The sequence below is a fragment of the Lemur catta genome, chromosome 1 (genome assembly GCF_020740605.2).
Source record: "Lemur catta isolate mLemCat1 chromosome 1, mLemCat1.pri, whole genome shotgun sequence".
NCBI lineage: Eukaryota > Metazoa > Chordata > Mammalia > Primates > Lemuridae > Lemur > Lemur catta.
In genome coordinates, this window is record NC_059128.1 from 76,467,684 (window position 1) to 76,481,650 (window position 13,967).

Genomic DNA, 13,967 nt, shown 5'->3' on the forward strand with positions numbered 1-13,967 from the left:
AAAATTGTTTAAAGATGAGCAGGTGTTTCCTATTTTCAAGTTTATATTGTAATAGAAGTTAGAGTTTCCTAAGTAGCAACCCCACCAGACAGAACTTTAACAATGAATTATTCTTAAAGTATGCTACAAATGTGAAATAGTTTGAAGCAAAAGGTGCCCCCTCAACTGTGACCTTGGTAAATCAATCTCTGGATCCCAGACACAGAGGAAAAAACTAGAACAAGGAAGAATTACTATATTGTTAAGCTTGCTTACATTATCGATTTGTTCAGTGATACTTTCTCCCACAGCTAATATAAAGTCAAAATTCAATGTTCAATTTTTATCATCAAAGAAATACCAAAGACATAGCATATTAGCAAATTAAAAAAACCACTGGTAATATTCAATGCTGGTGAGGGTCCTGTGAAATAAACACCCTTGTTGGATGTTGGTGGGAGAATTAAGTTGGCAGAACTTCACTGAAAAGCAATTTGACACTTTGTGTTAAAAGACTTTAAAACGGGGAGCCCTTCTGGAACTTGTCCTCTAGTGTGGGTGTTACTTGTGGGCCTATTTCCTCTCCTTGTCATTTGCTGCAGGGTCTGACAGAATTTTAGAGCCCCCAAGTCTTGAGGAATCATTTGATTCAGCCCCTTATCTTTACAGGGGAAGAGACTGAGGATTAGAGCAGGAAAGTGACTTGTTGGTCAAACTGGGTGGCCACACAGGACCCTCCCACTGACGGGAGGCTTCTGCCCTCACACCAGGCTCAGCCCATGACCTTGAGGTCCCACACTGCCCCTGGTGCTCTAGGTGCTCTAAGTAGGGCCTGGCAGAGACACGAGTGGATACACAACATTCTAAGCTGACTGCCCTGCAAGAGCTTTTACATTGGGGTGTTGCTGAAACTCAGGTTCCTTTACATGACACTGCTGGGCAGGCAGGTGCACATCAATGCAGTGAGGGAACCAGGAACAACCGAGACACTGAGTACCTGACAGGGAAAAAGGGAGAACAAAGTGATGAGATCAAAAACCAGTGAGCTGGAAGGGAAGCCTCGGAGCAGATGCCGAGATGCGACGCCCACGAACGGGTTAAGCACACGGCCGCACGAATGAGGCTGATCAGTTGTGTTAGACTTTTTTTGTTGGAGGACACCTCAGAGCCTTTCCCAAAGCTACGTGTTCCCGGGGCTCTGTGGTGTATCTGCAATAACAAGAACTCAAAGGAGCAAGAGGCCACAGGAAGAATACAGAAAATAACCCAGCACACTTCAGAGCTGATGAGCCCCCTGCACAGGCATCCTGTGCATTAGGACTTGATGTCTGTCCTTGGCTCCACCCTGCTCCCCCCTTCCTGTGTTCCCACAGAGGCCTGCCAATTCTAGCGATGATTGCTCCAAGGTTCCCCGGCCAAGCCATCAACATAAAAAGGTACAGACATTTGGATTCCGAGCAGCTGGGCGGAAGAGGTGGTGGGGTGGATGGGAGACCTGACATCTCCTTGTCCTGGTCCAATAAGGTCCCCAGTTCAGCCTCGTCCAAGTGGCTCCTGGACACACTGGCTGTCAACGCTCAGCCTAAGTTCAAGGAGCTGCTCTGATCAAGGGTATGTGTGGACAGTGTCTTTTTTCTTTCACTACTTAGGCTAAAGAAGATATTTTTTTTCTTTTTAACCTCATACAAAAACATCATTTGTGACAAAGGGAAGAAAAAACTCAAGACAATGAAAAGTCCCTCAACATACCCAAGCACCATCTTCTCAAAGATGGGCTTAAGAATGAATAAAAAAAAAAAAAAACCATTCAAAAACAACTATAAGAGGCACATTATTCAACCATAGACACCCCAAATTCCAGCTGCAAACTTTGGCTTCCTCTGGGTTTTGAGTATCACACTTGTGCTTGGAATAGTAGAAAAATCATTAATTTTTTAAGAAATATACCTAACATTTGAGGACTCGTTATGTGCCAAAGTCTTTACACGAATAATCTCATTTCATCCTAACTACCTTATAGATAGATACTATTTTTACCCCCATTTTACAGTTGAGGAAACTAAGGCTCAAATAGGTTGGTTAAGTGGTTTATTAAAACATAGGATTTCTTACTAGTCCTGTGAAGACGCTACCTGCCCTAAATCAAAGCCTAGGAGGCTGAGTCAGTCACCAATGGGAGTGTTTACAGGAACATGTTCTGTGAATCATAAAAAATATACAAATGTAAGATTTTAAAAATAATATGGCACATATATTTGCAGTGTTGTATGAGCATTATTTTTAAATTCTCAAGCCAAAAGCTAGAGAATGGCTTGTGTGATGAGACAGGATTTTAAAAGACATGTTCGTGCATAGAGTTTGGGAGTTCTATTCATTGCTATTGCCTGGAACATTTTTTAAAAGAGCATTAAGCTAACCCCAACAGTTATCTATTCATTTGAGTATTACTAAGGTTTTAAACCATATAGATGTGAAAGAAATATAATATGAAACACAACTTTTGAGTTCAGTGGAGAAGTAGTTTTATTTCCTTATTTTTAAATGAGGGCTGTGAGTTTAAACACATTTCAATTTACAGCAAGTGTTGCAAAGTTTCACATAATGTATTTTTATGGACAATACTTCCTAGATCCACTATTTCACTAGGAAAGGGATGAAAAGGGGGGGTCAATCCTTCACTCTGATTTGTCTGGAGCCTGGAAACGATGTTTTTAAAGCAGTTTCTATTATTTAATCTATCCTCATGTTTCTGTTTCATACCAAGAAATGGACGTGGAGAAGAAATGAGCATTTATTATTGCAAAAGTCTTATAAAACAGTCCAGGATACATAAATATTTCTTAGCAAATTAGTGCAACCTGTGCCACCACAACTTCGAGATACCATCAAACGACAGATCATTCTGAGAACCTAAGAGTTTATAATGCATTTCACACATTCATCTTATTTCATCCTGTCTTTGGAGCAGGTATTTTTTTTATCCCTAGTTTATAATGGAGAAAACTGCTTATGACAAGTAGCTTGCGTGAGACTGGGGTAATGATTACTCGTAACATTTTGATATATTTCTATCCGGCCATTCTTCTGTAAATGTAATTTTTCTTTATAAAATTGAGATTAAAATATTTTAGCTATTTTGCATATGGATTTTTCACTATTAGTTTTTCCTCATGCCATTAAAAATTCTTTGAAAACATGGTTTTTAATGGCTGCATAATATTCTAAGGTGGATAGGTATCAATTTATTTTGCCATTTCCTATTAGGCAAAACTGTTAGGTATTTAAATAGCTTTCCATTTCTTGCTATTATAAATGATACTGAGATAAACTTCCCTGAGCAAACATCTCATGTACTTTAAAATTTTAATCTTCTTTAAATTACTGAAAAACTAAAATAGGCCAATCTTCACTTCCATTTTAAAACTCTTATGTCTTAAGTGTGAAAACTAAAGTTTTTTTGTTTTGTTTTGTTTTTGACACAGTCTTGCTCTATAGCCTTGGGTAGAGTGCAGTGGCGTCATTGTAGCTCACTGTAATCTCAAACTCCTGAGCTGAAGCAATCCTCCTGCCTCAGCCTCCCAAGTAGCTGGGACTATAGGCACGCGCCACGATATCCGGCTAATTTTTCTATTTTTAGTAGAGATGGGGTCTTGCTCTTGCTCAGGCTGGTCTCGAACTCTTGAGCTCAAGAGCTCCTCCTACTTTGGCCTTCCAGAGTGCTAGGATTACAGGCGTGAGCCACCATGCCCAGCCTGAAAATTAAGTTTTATTTCATTTTTCCTTCAGTTAAATCATTGGCATATTATCACCAGGACTATTTGTTCAGATGATGTCATCTTTGAAACTGCTGTGCCTACTAATGGAATGGACATTAGCCCATTGACCCAAGAAACTGGAATTTGTTGGGTAAAGCCTTTTGCATCTCTATTTTCCAGCTATAAATAGAATTTACACTAGTCAGGGCTGAGATTGCTTAAAAGCACACATGACGTTTTAGAAGGAGGGTAGGGGGAAAGGAAGAAGTTTAAAGAAATCAAATCGATTTCCTATAGTCCTATATTTTTTCCCAGTCTTTTATTTGCTCATGCAATGAATATTTATTGTTTTTGATGTTATGACTTGTAATTTATGAGCCTGACCAGAGATTTTAGGTCATAAACTCTTTGATCTGGGAGCACTACGAATCTTCATGAGCAGGTTATAGAACACAGCATTTCCAAAGTTACTTGACAATGGAACCCTTTTTTGTCTTTGAACACTTATTAATAATCTCCCGTAATTACATTCCACAGAACACAGGTTAAAGGATGGCGTTTAAAAGCATTTAATGGAACTTAACATCCATTCTATTTTTTTTCCAAAGAGAAAGGTTTAAACGAAATTCTTTTAAAAGTAGTAATGGAAAGATAATTTCTTAATGTGATTAACTTATAAATAATAAACCAACAGCTAATATGATATCTTAAGGTGAAATAACAGAGGAAACACCATTAAAATTAAAAGCTTGCTATGAATGAGTACTTCCCAGTATAGTAAAATATGAAATAGAAGGGGAGACAACGTAATCATGAATGTAACAGTTATCTATCTAGAAAACCTAAGAGAATCTACCAAAAAGTAATCAAGATAACTTCTTGGGTCAAATGAACAGACACAAAGCAAAAATACAAAACTCAGTAGCTGCCTTACATACCAGCAACTCAGCCAAAAAATATAAGGGAAAAGAAATCCGATTCACAAGAGTAACAGAGTATAAAATACCTAAGGATAACATTAATAAGAGCTATATAGCATCTACAGGAGTAAATCTACCACTTTTTTTGAAATATATAAGAAAAGTTATGAGTCAAAGCACTGTTGGAAGAACAAATACACAGATGTAATTTAGAGATATAATGCTCCAAATACAAACGGATCCCAGTGGGATTTTTTTTTTTGAAGGACCTAACAAAGTAATTTTCAAGTTCTTCTCAAAGAATAACAGAAAATGATGATTGACAGTATTTAGAAAATAAATAATAATGAGCTCAAAAAGGTGTAGAGCTACCATTTGTTAAAAAGTGTTTCAAAGAGGTTGAGGCAGTAGGATTGCTTGAGCCCAAGAGTCTGAGGTTGCTGTGAGCTAAGCTGACGCCAAGGCACTCACTCTAGCCTGGGTAACAGAGCAAGACTCTGTCTCAAAAAAAAAAAAAAAAAAAAGCGTTTCAAAGTGATAATACTTAAGACAGTATGGTGCTGGCATAAGAACTTACAAACAGAATAACAGGAGAGAAAGGTCCCAACAGATCCAATACAGTATTTAATAATTTAGCATATGAGGAAGCCTCAAGTTACAGTAGGAAAAGGTAGGATTATTCAATAATAGTGTTAAAAATGACAAAAGACAAAAAAAACCAAACAAATACTATTGAGATAGATTTTATTTCCAGGTGGATTAAAGGGTTAGATATAAAAAAATTAAGCCTACTTTAAAAAGAAAATATAAGTGAATATTTCCTGAATCTTAGGATAAACAAGGACTATCTAACTATAAAAGTAATAAAAGACAATATAAAATAGGAACAATGGTTATATTTGATCATGAATATTAAATATATTGGCATGGAAGAAATTATAAAAAATTAAAAGCAGGCCAGGCATGGTGGCTCATACCTGTAATCCCAGCACTTTGGGAGGCCAGGGCAGGAGGATCTCTTGAGGCCAGGAGTTTGACACCAGCCTGGGCAACATAGCAAGACCCCCTCTCTACAAAAAATAGAAAAATTAGCCAGGCATGGTAGCATGTGCCTGTAGGCCCAGCTACTCAGGAGGCTGAGGTGGGAGGATTGCTTGAGCCCAGGAGTTTGAGGCTACAGTGAGCTATAACTGCACCACTGCATTCCAGCCTGGGTGTCAGAGAGAGACCCTATCTCAATAAAATAAAATAAAATAAAATAAAAATAAATAATTTTTTTAAAAGGGCAAATCTCAAATTGGAAGAATACTTTAACACTATGACAAAAGATTGTTATCTGCTATTGAGAAAAATATTCAAACTTATCTGTAAGAAAAAGACCAATATGTCAAATGAAAATTGGGCAAAGTTCACAAACGATTCATAATGAAATACAGATGATGACTATTTTATAAGTTCAACCTCACTAGTAAAAGAAAGAAAAAAGCAAATTAAAAGAACTCTTTTCCTATCAAAGTAATTCTTTAATGCTAATAATTAGTTTTACTAACAGATCAGTGAAATAGTGATCTTCATATTTCTGGTGTGAGTCTAATTTGGAATAACTTTTCTGAAAAAATATATAGATATATTTAGGAATATATATAAGCTTGAAAAATATCTTTTTTGATGCAGTAATTATGCTCAGGCTAATCTAAAAAAAATGGCCAAAAATGTTCATTGCAACATTATAAATAACAGCATAAAAATAGAAATAACCTAAATGTTACAAGCCTATACCACAGAATATGATGTAGTCATCTATTTTTGAAGACTAATGACATAAGAAAATGTTCATATCATGTTAAATAGAAAACATCACTTTATTAGATTGTATTTATCATATAATGCCCAGTTCTGTGAATATGACTTCTATATCTTCATCTAAGTCACTGATAAAAATGTGAACAAATGGAGTTTTGAACAGATGAAGTTAGCCTCCCTTTTTCAGGTTGGGGCTAACCATCTTCAGGCTTGATGGTTTAACGTCATTATTCCAGTAACTGAAGCCTCATCTATCAATGGTTCCCCAAACGTTTCCTAGAGGAGGCTGCACAAGAATCACTTTGAGAGATGGTTTAGAAAAACAAAAACAGACTTTGGAGCCTCACCCACAAAGATTCTGACTCAGGAGGTCTGAGAAGCGGCCCTGGAATCTGTCTGTTTCGAAAGGTCTCCCAGTGATTCTGATGTACAGCCAAATCCAGGAACCACGGCTTTCCAGTTCTTAATTTCCCACGGTTTTGAAAAGTATATTAAATGCCTTTTAGAAGCAAGTTTCTAAATGTCAGCTAAGGAAGATAATTTTATAATTTAAAAGACCTTTTCCCCCTGCTATATTTCTCTGAATACCCCACTGGCATTTGTCAGGTAAATGATGTAATGAGAGGACAAGCAGCAGACCTGCAGTGTCTCACGGCGCAGCCTGCCCCCAGCCTCCCCTCCCTGCTTCTCAGGATCCCTGCTTCAAGTCATCTCCTCTAAGTCTTCTGAAACACCAGCTGCTCTCTCTCTACGGCCCCTCTTCCATCCACTGTTAACTCTGCAGTTTGTGCTCATCGTTAACCAAACCCCGTAATGCCTGTGACCAGGGCTCCTCCCTTCAGTGCCCAGTTGCTGAGCATTTTCTATATTTGATGCCTCCCCTCCCACACACTCCTCAACCTGCCGCCATCTGGCTGCCATCACCACCACTTACTGGCACGGCTCTTGCCAGGCTCACCCTGGTTCCTGCAGGCTAGCCCCTCGGCTCTGTTCCAACCCTTCTTCCAGAAGCATCTGATGTAGCTGCCACCCCACCTCTTTCCTTGGCTTTTGTGGGATTCATCTGTTGCTTTACTTGTCTAGCATCCATTTCTCCCTCTTTTTTTGATAACAGCATCCTCAGAAGCCACCTTCCCCACTCCCAGGCCACGTGGTTTGGAGGCTGACCATGATCATCCTGCTGCAGACATTCCATTCCCCTGCCTCTAGGGACTGGCTCAGGGATAGGCATGGGGGCAAAGTCAAACCAATGAGACTCAATCCTGAGACTTTGGTGGAAACTGTTGGAGAAGAGGTTCTTTTCTTTCCACTGGGGCTGCTGAGCTGGCAGAATGCGAGTGTGGAATTGGAGACAGCTGCCTGACCACCCCGGAGGGGCCACTGCCTGAAGGAAGCCCACGTGAAGAAGGTAGCAGAACTGATGGACAGAGTCCTGCCTGACAGTGTCGGCTGGAGTCCTGGGCCAAGCCTGAAGCTAGCATGTCCTGGCCTGATCAGTTCCACGAAAACATTTTTATCTTTTTACTTAAGCCATTTCCAGTTGGATTTCTGTCACATGCAGCACAGAGAGCCCTAAGATAGCTCTGAGCTACCACCCTCCCCTGGCAGTACTCCACTTCTCTGGTGACATTTTCCCCAGTATCTCCATAAGCTCCCCTTCCTCTCACTTAGTCATGTCCAAGGACTCCTATTCCCCAGATGTTGGCTACTGAATGCTGACACTCCCAAATCAAGAGATCAGCTCAGACATTCCGCTGAGCTCCATACCCACAAGCCTGACCTCACATGGACATCTCCACCTTGGTATCCACTTAAACATAACAGGTTTAAATCTAAACTTGTAATTGTGCCCCATTCTTTCTCTTCTTGGGTCTCCATCTCAGTGAATGGCTCCACCACCCAGCTTCCCAATTACCCCCGAAATCTTGGCCTCATGTTGATACCTCCCACCTTCATTCCCTGGCCCTTTTTGGGCTGCTAATTCTTTTAGGTTGCATCCTTAGGGAGTTCTTTTCCAACCCCCAAGCCTGAATGATGGGGGCCCTCCTAAGGCCCCAGCTGACCCTGTGCTTCTAATGTCACAGCCCTTGTCACTCAGAGCCTTAAAGACCTATAGATTCTTTTCCATATTCCCCTTGAATCTGAGTTCTGTGACAGCTTGACCCACCCCTGAAATCAATATTATTTGAATAAACAAAAACAAGGATCTGTAGGTGTGATCTTATATTGTATATTGTAAATATGGTGTAATCTTCTGTAAAAATTAAATATCTCAATATTTTAGAGAGATCTGTAAAGGGTATATAGTATTTGGTGCAGAAAACCATGATTTTCAGGGGCTCCAGTGCCTGAATGAGGGTGAGAACCACCAAAATGGGCTCACAGTCTTTCCATAATGAGATTTTTTTTTTTTTAATGCATGAACCAGGCTGCCCCTTAGAGAGTACCTTCGCTTCCCTTCTCTTTTATTGCTGAGTCTAGAGGCTCATCAGGGGAATGAAGTAGGGCTTTGTTCTTATTATGAATCCATTTTCCCCTATCCCCTCGCTTTTTCTGAGACAGAGTCTTGCGCATTTGCCCCAAGTAGAGTGCAGTGGTATGATCATAGCTCACTGCAACCTCAAACTCCTGGGCTCAAATGATCGTCCTGCCTCAGCCTCCTGATTAGCTGGGACTACAGGCATGTGCCAGCACACCCAGCTAATTTTTCCATTTTTCATAGAGATGGGTCTTGCTCTTGCTCAGGCTGGTCTTGAACTCCTGAACTCAAACAATCCTCCTGCCTCCGGCTCCCAGAGTGCTAGGATTATAGGCATGAGCCACCGTGCCCACCCATTTCCCCCCCTTTTTGAAAACTAGGACATTTTGCCTGCTTCCAACTTTCTGATACTTTTCGTATTCTTTATAATTTCTTAAAAGTCACCAAGCAATTTCTTCAAGCACAACTGTAAGTTCTTTCTGTAGTCCTCCATCCATCTGTCCGCCAGGAGATTTCCTGAGCCTCTCCCGTGGCAGGTCCGGGGAGAGCTCCTCATCCTTTGGGTTTTAACCCTCTCAAACAGGGCTGGGCTCCCTCCTACCATCTCTGGATCATTTCCTTTGAGGAAAAAGGAGGAAGCAAAATAACAGCAGAGCAGTTCTGCTTTCTGTTAATATTGCAGCAGGAGCCCCAAGCAGTGCGCCTATCACTTCCTGATTTTTTTCTTGTTCTAAGCATACCTAAAAAGGCTTTTTATTGTCCAAGGTGTTTTTGCCCTCTCAGCCCGCTCCAGCTTCCTGACCCTTCATACCACCCATACACCTTGTTTCCACCCTTGCATATGGCCCTGTGCCCGTTTCCCCTTATTAAACACTATAGATAAATGATAATAATTAAAGTTTTAAAATCCAATCATATTACCGGGCATTTTATTTAAAAAAATTATCATACCTTGATTTTACCAGCTTGAGTGTTGTGGACAGTGAACATGTTTACACACTGGCAGGACCCTGGGGCCAAGAGCCTTCCGGGGCTGTGTGGTGGCTGTAGGCACTCCCTTTCCCCACAGCTTGACCATTTAGGTCCTTTGCCCTTGCCCTCTTTTAGCTCATTTTCCCTTTGTTTTCTTTCCAGCATTCATTTTTATTTTAAATTGTTGCACACAGATGGAGAAATTACTTGACTAGTACTAGTTGTAGAATTATGGAAATTAAATATACCATAGGATGCTTAGTGTTGGAAAACTGGATTATTTTTATTGAGATATAATTCATATACCAGAAAATCCACCCTTTTAAAGGGTACAATCTGTGGTTTTTAGTATATTCACAAAGTTGTACAACAAATACCAGTATTCAACTTCAGAACATTTTCATCACTCCAAAAAGAAACCCGTACCCATTAATAGTCATTCTCTATTCTGTTTGCATGTGGCTATCCAGTTGTCCCAGCACCAATTGGTTGAAAAGACAATTGTTTCCCCCACTGAATTGTCTTGGCACTCTTGTCAAAAATCAGTTGACCATAAATGTGAGGGTTTATTTTTGGACTCTCAATTCTATACTATTGATCTATATGTCCATCCTTATGCCAGCACCATGTTGTTTACTTTGGCTATGTACTAAGTTTTGAATCAGGAAGTGTGAGTCCTCCAAACTTTGTTCTTCTTTTTCAAAACTATTTTGGCTATTCTGGGTTCTTTGAATTTCCATATGAATGAATTATAGGATCAGCTTGTCAGTTTCTGCAAAAAAGTGAGCTAGAATTTTGATAGGGATTATACTGAATTTGTAAAACAGTTTAGGGAGTATTGCCGTCTTAGCAGTAAGTCTTCCAATCTGTAAACATAGGATGTTTTCCCATTTTTTAAGGTCATTCCTAATTTCTTTCAACACTGTTTTATAGTTTTCAGTGTTGAAATCTTACACTTCTTTCCTTAAGTTTATTCCTAAGTATTTTTTTCATTTGGATGCTATTGTAAATAGAATTGTTTTCTTTAATTTAACTTTGGGATTGTCATTGCTTATATATAGAAATATAATTGATTTTTATATATTGATCTTGTATCCTGCAAACTTGCCATGCTTGTTTATTAGTTCTAAGAGTTTTTTAGTGGATTCCTTAAGATTTTCTATATACAAGGTCATGCCATCTGCAAATAGTCTTACTTTTTTCTCTCCCATCTGGATGCCTTTTATTTCTTTTCTTGCCTAATTGCCCTGGTCCCTGTTCTTTTAAAGCCTATATAGTTTCTTGAGTGACTTCTCTCTTTTTTCTTCATTAGAATAAATTTTCTGAGGAGACAGAGAATAGGAGGAAGACAGAAAGTGAAGCTCTTAAAAACCAGAAGTTGCGGCATGTAGTTTGAATTGATTTGAGGTGGGCTCCACCCTCTCAGTGGAAGCACCTTTCTTCACAGCACCTGGGCCCAGGGATTTTCTGGAGGAATCTCTGAATCCATTATCCTCAAGTTTGGACATAAGCATGGCTGAGCTCAACATCCATCCTTCCTCAGCTGCGACAGAGTCTAAGACACATGGTCACTTTCCCCGTTGCCCATTTCTTCTCCTTCTCTGGCCAATTATTTCTTGCCAGTCAGAGGCAGAACAGCCAATAGTTCCTCCCATAGTATCCTGTCTTCTGAGAAAGAAAACTGCCAGTGAGATAATAGGTTTATCAGTGAGACTTTGATAAATATCCCCATAACATCTGAAGTCTCCTTCTGCGCCAGTTTTGTGATCTGCAGGAGGGTCCACCAATACCCTCTTTCTATTCGTCCTCTTCCTTGCACCCGGGCCCCTCGCGGTGGCCTTCCATGTGGGAATGGGCATATATTCTTGACAACGGGGCTCTTCATCCACCCTACTTAGGAGACTTTTTCATTAGAACCAGGCACACATACTCACTCCTCATGAATGTCCTCGCCCACCATGTATTAGTGAGGTTCCTAGTTCCTCCAGCCATGGGATCGGAGGAGGAAGAGTAAAGTTTCATTAAAGACATGGAATACACACCAAGGACTTTGCTGAGTGGCCCTGAGGATAGGAGTTTCCCTCCATGCCAGCACAGGCGCTGTGTTATCAGTGACCTCCTAGAATGTGCAGAAAGCCAGGTGGATAAGAATCTATGACTATGTAGATAGGTGCACCCCACAGCCAGCGATGAGCTTCTAGTGCTCAATCACTAGAAGCAAACAACTCAGGCCACTAACCAGGATCTAACCAAGGTAGGATCCAGGATAGTCAGCATCCTGGGCCAACCCTTCTGCTCACCATTCCACGTCCATGAGTCTCCAGGGTAGCTGCCCTTCTGTTTGGGGCTCTCCTCCCAGGCACTAAACTGCTTCCTCCTAGCTCCAATCTGAAAACCAAATTCAGGTCTCCTGTAGCCTCACCAAGCTTCGTGTCCACACTGATTTTCTTCTAACCTCACAGGTCCACTTAGCCCAGGGAAGGCCTCAAGAACAAGTGACTTCCTAATAAGGTGATTCCTCTCTCACCCTAGGATTGCACATGGCTCCAGCACCTACTGAGCAATGGCCAATTTGCAAGTAGTTTAAGGTCAAATCTCAGAACACTTCATAAAACTATGTTCAGCTATTCCCACAAAGCTTCTCCCGAATAATGAAGCAGAGAGGAGACTACGACGACATAGAAATCTGGAAAGAAAAAAAAAAAGATCGATTCATGTTCCTCTGAGTTGTGTTCTCCTATCTCAGGCCTACTTACTTTCCAGGCTATGGGAGCAGAGAGAAGGCCACATTATCTCCCAGCAGGCACAGCATCAAGCAGGGGCTCCCTGATTACACAGGGGCCCAGTAACGACTTCATGGCAAAAACAAACAGGAGGAAATGCCCACGGTGCTGCAAACATGCCACCACTAAATTATAACAATGTTATGCGCTTATTCTTTGTATGTTTCAAAAATTCCACCTCCTACTCTTGGACCACTTGGTCATAACACTTTATTATCCTGAGTACTTAAGAACTGGTCAGTATTACTGAGACCTTAAATGTACTATCTGTTTGTCATCTTTCAAGGTGCCAATTACTATAATACATCATATGGTTCATTTGGAGTGTCTGGGGTGACATATTTAATACTGTTTTCGGCTTATTAATGAGCACCAAATAAAACAATTTAAAATTTATTTTCTTCAGTCTTCCTTCACATTCAATTAATTTACTCTCTAGAACTACATTTCAATACACAGTGTATTTGCTTTGCTGCATTCATTCACAGTGTATCTGCAGGCCTGGATTTAACATATTTCCTGTAGTGACAACTACTCTATTTGTAGGAACTATTTAGGTCACTGGAGTGGAGAAAAAGAGGTCGCTACTTAACAGAAATGGCACGTATCCAAATATAGATGCAGTATTCTGAGCACCTGTTGAACATCAAATGATGAAGTGATTGTTACAATTTCCAAAATCCTGGACCAAAACCTTAAATAATCAGCCACTTTGTTTCAACTGACATGGGGTTTAAAACAGAAAAACAAGTCTCCTTACCAAAGAAAGTGAGCTTTGGTATGCTTGTTGCTTTTGAAATAAAACAGCTGATGAAAAAAGCAGTCTGTTCCAATGTAAGTTATTTCCCATCAAAAGTCACTTCAGAGGAAGCTATGATTTGAACCACAGAGCATGCACAGTAATTGTGTGCTTTCAAAGACACAGTAAGCATGACAAATATTTTCGGTTGTCAAGGGTGAGCCACCTAAGAAATGGAAACTAACAAATAGTAACATGACACTCCCCCTTGGTTCTACAGGCTGGTGTGGCTGCTACACACAGCTCACTTCCTTCCTATGGCCAGTAAAGGCCAGGCTGTGTAAGAGCTGAATGGAAGTGGCCTCTTTATCCCCTCTCCTGAACACTGTGGTGGGGGGTGACATAAAAGGTCCTCCAGGGAAAGGAACATGGGCAACACCCTCTACTGCTGCCATTCATTCGTTCAATAACTAGTTAAGCACTGGGCACTGAGGTAGGGGCTTAACCTTCCATGGCCCATTCTGAATACCTCTGCCC

General features: G+C 40.4%; 1 protein-coding gene across 1 annotated transcript in view; it reads right to left on the bottom strand.

The window, feature by feature from the left end:
• EHD4 (EH domain containing 4) overlaps positions 1 to 13,967 on the bottom strand; it is a 71,381-nt gene that overhangs the window by 56,622 nt on the left and 792 nt on the right. The window lies entirely within an intron of this gene.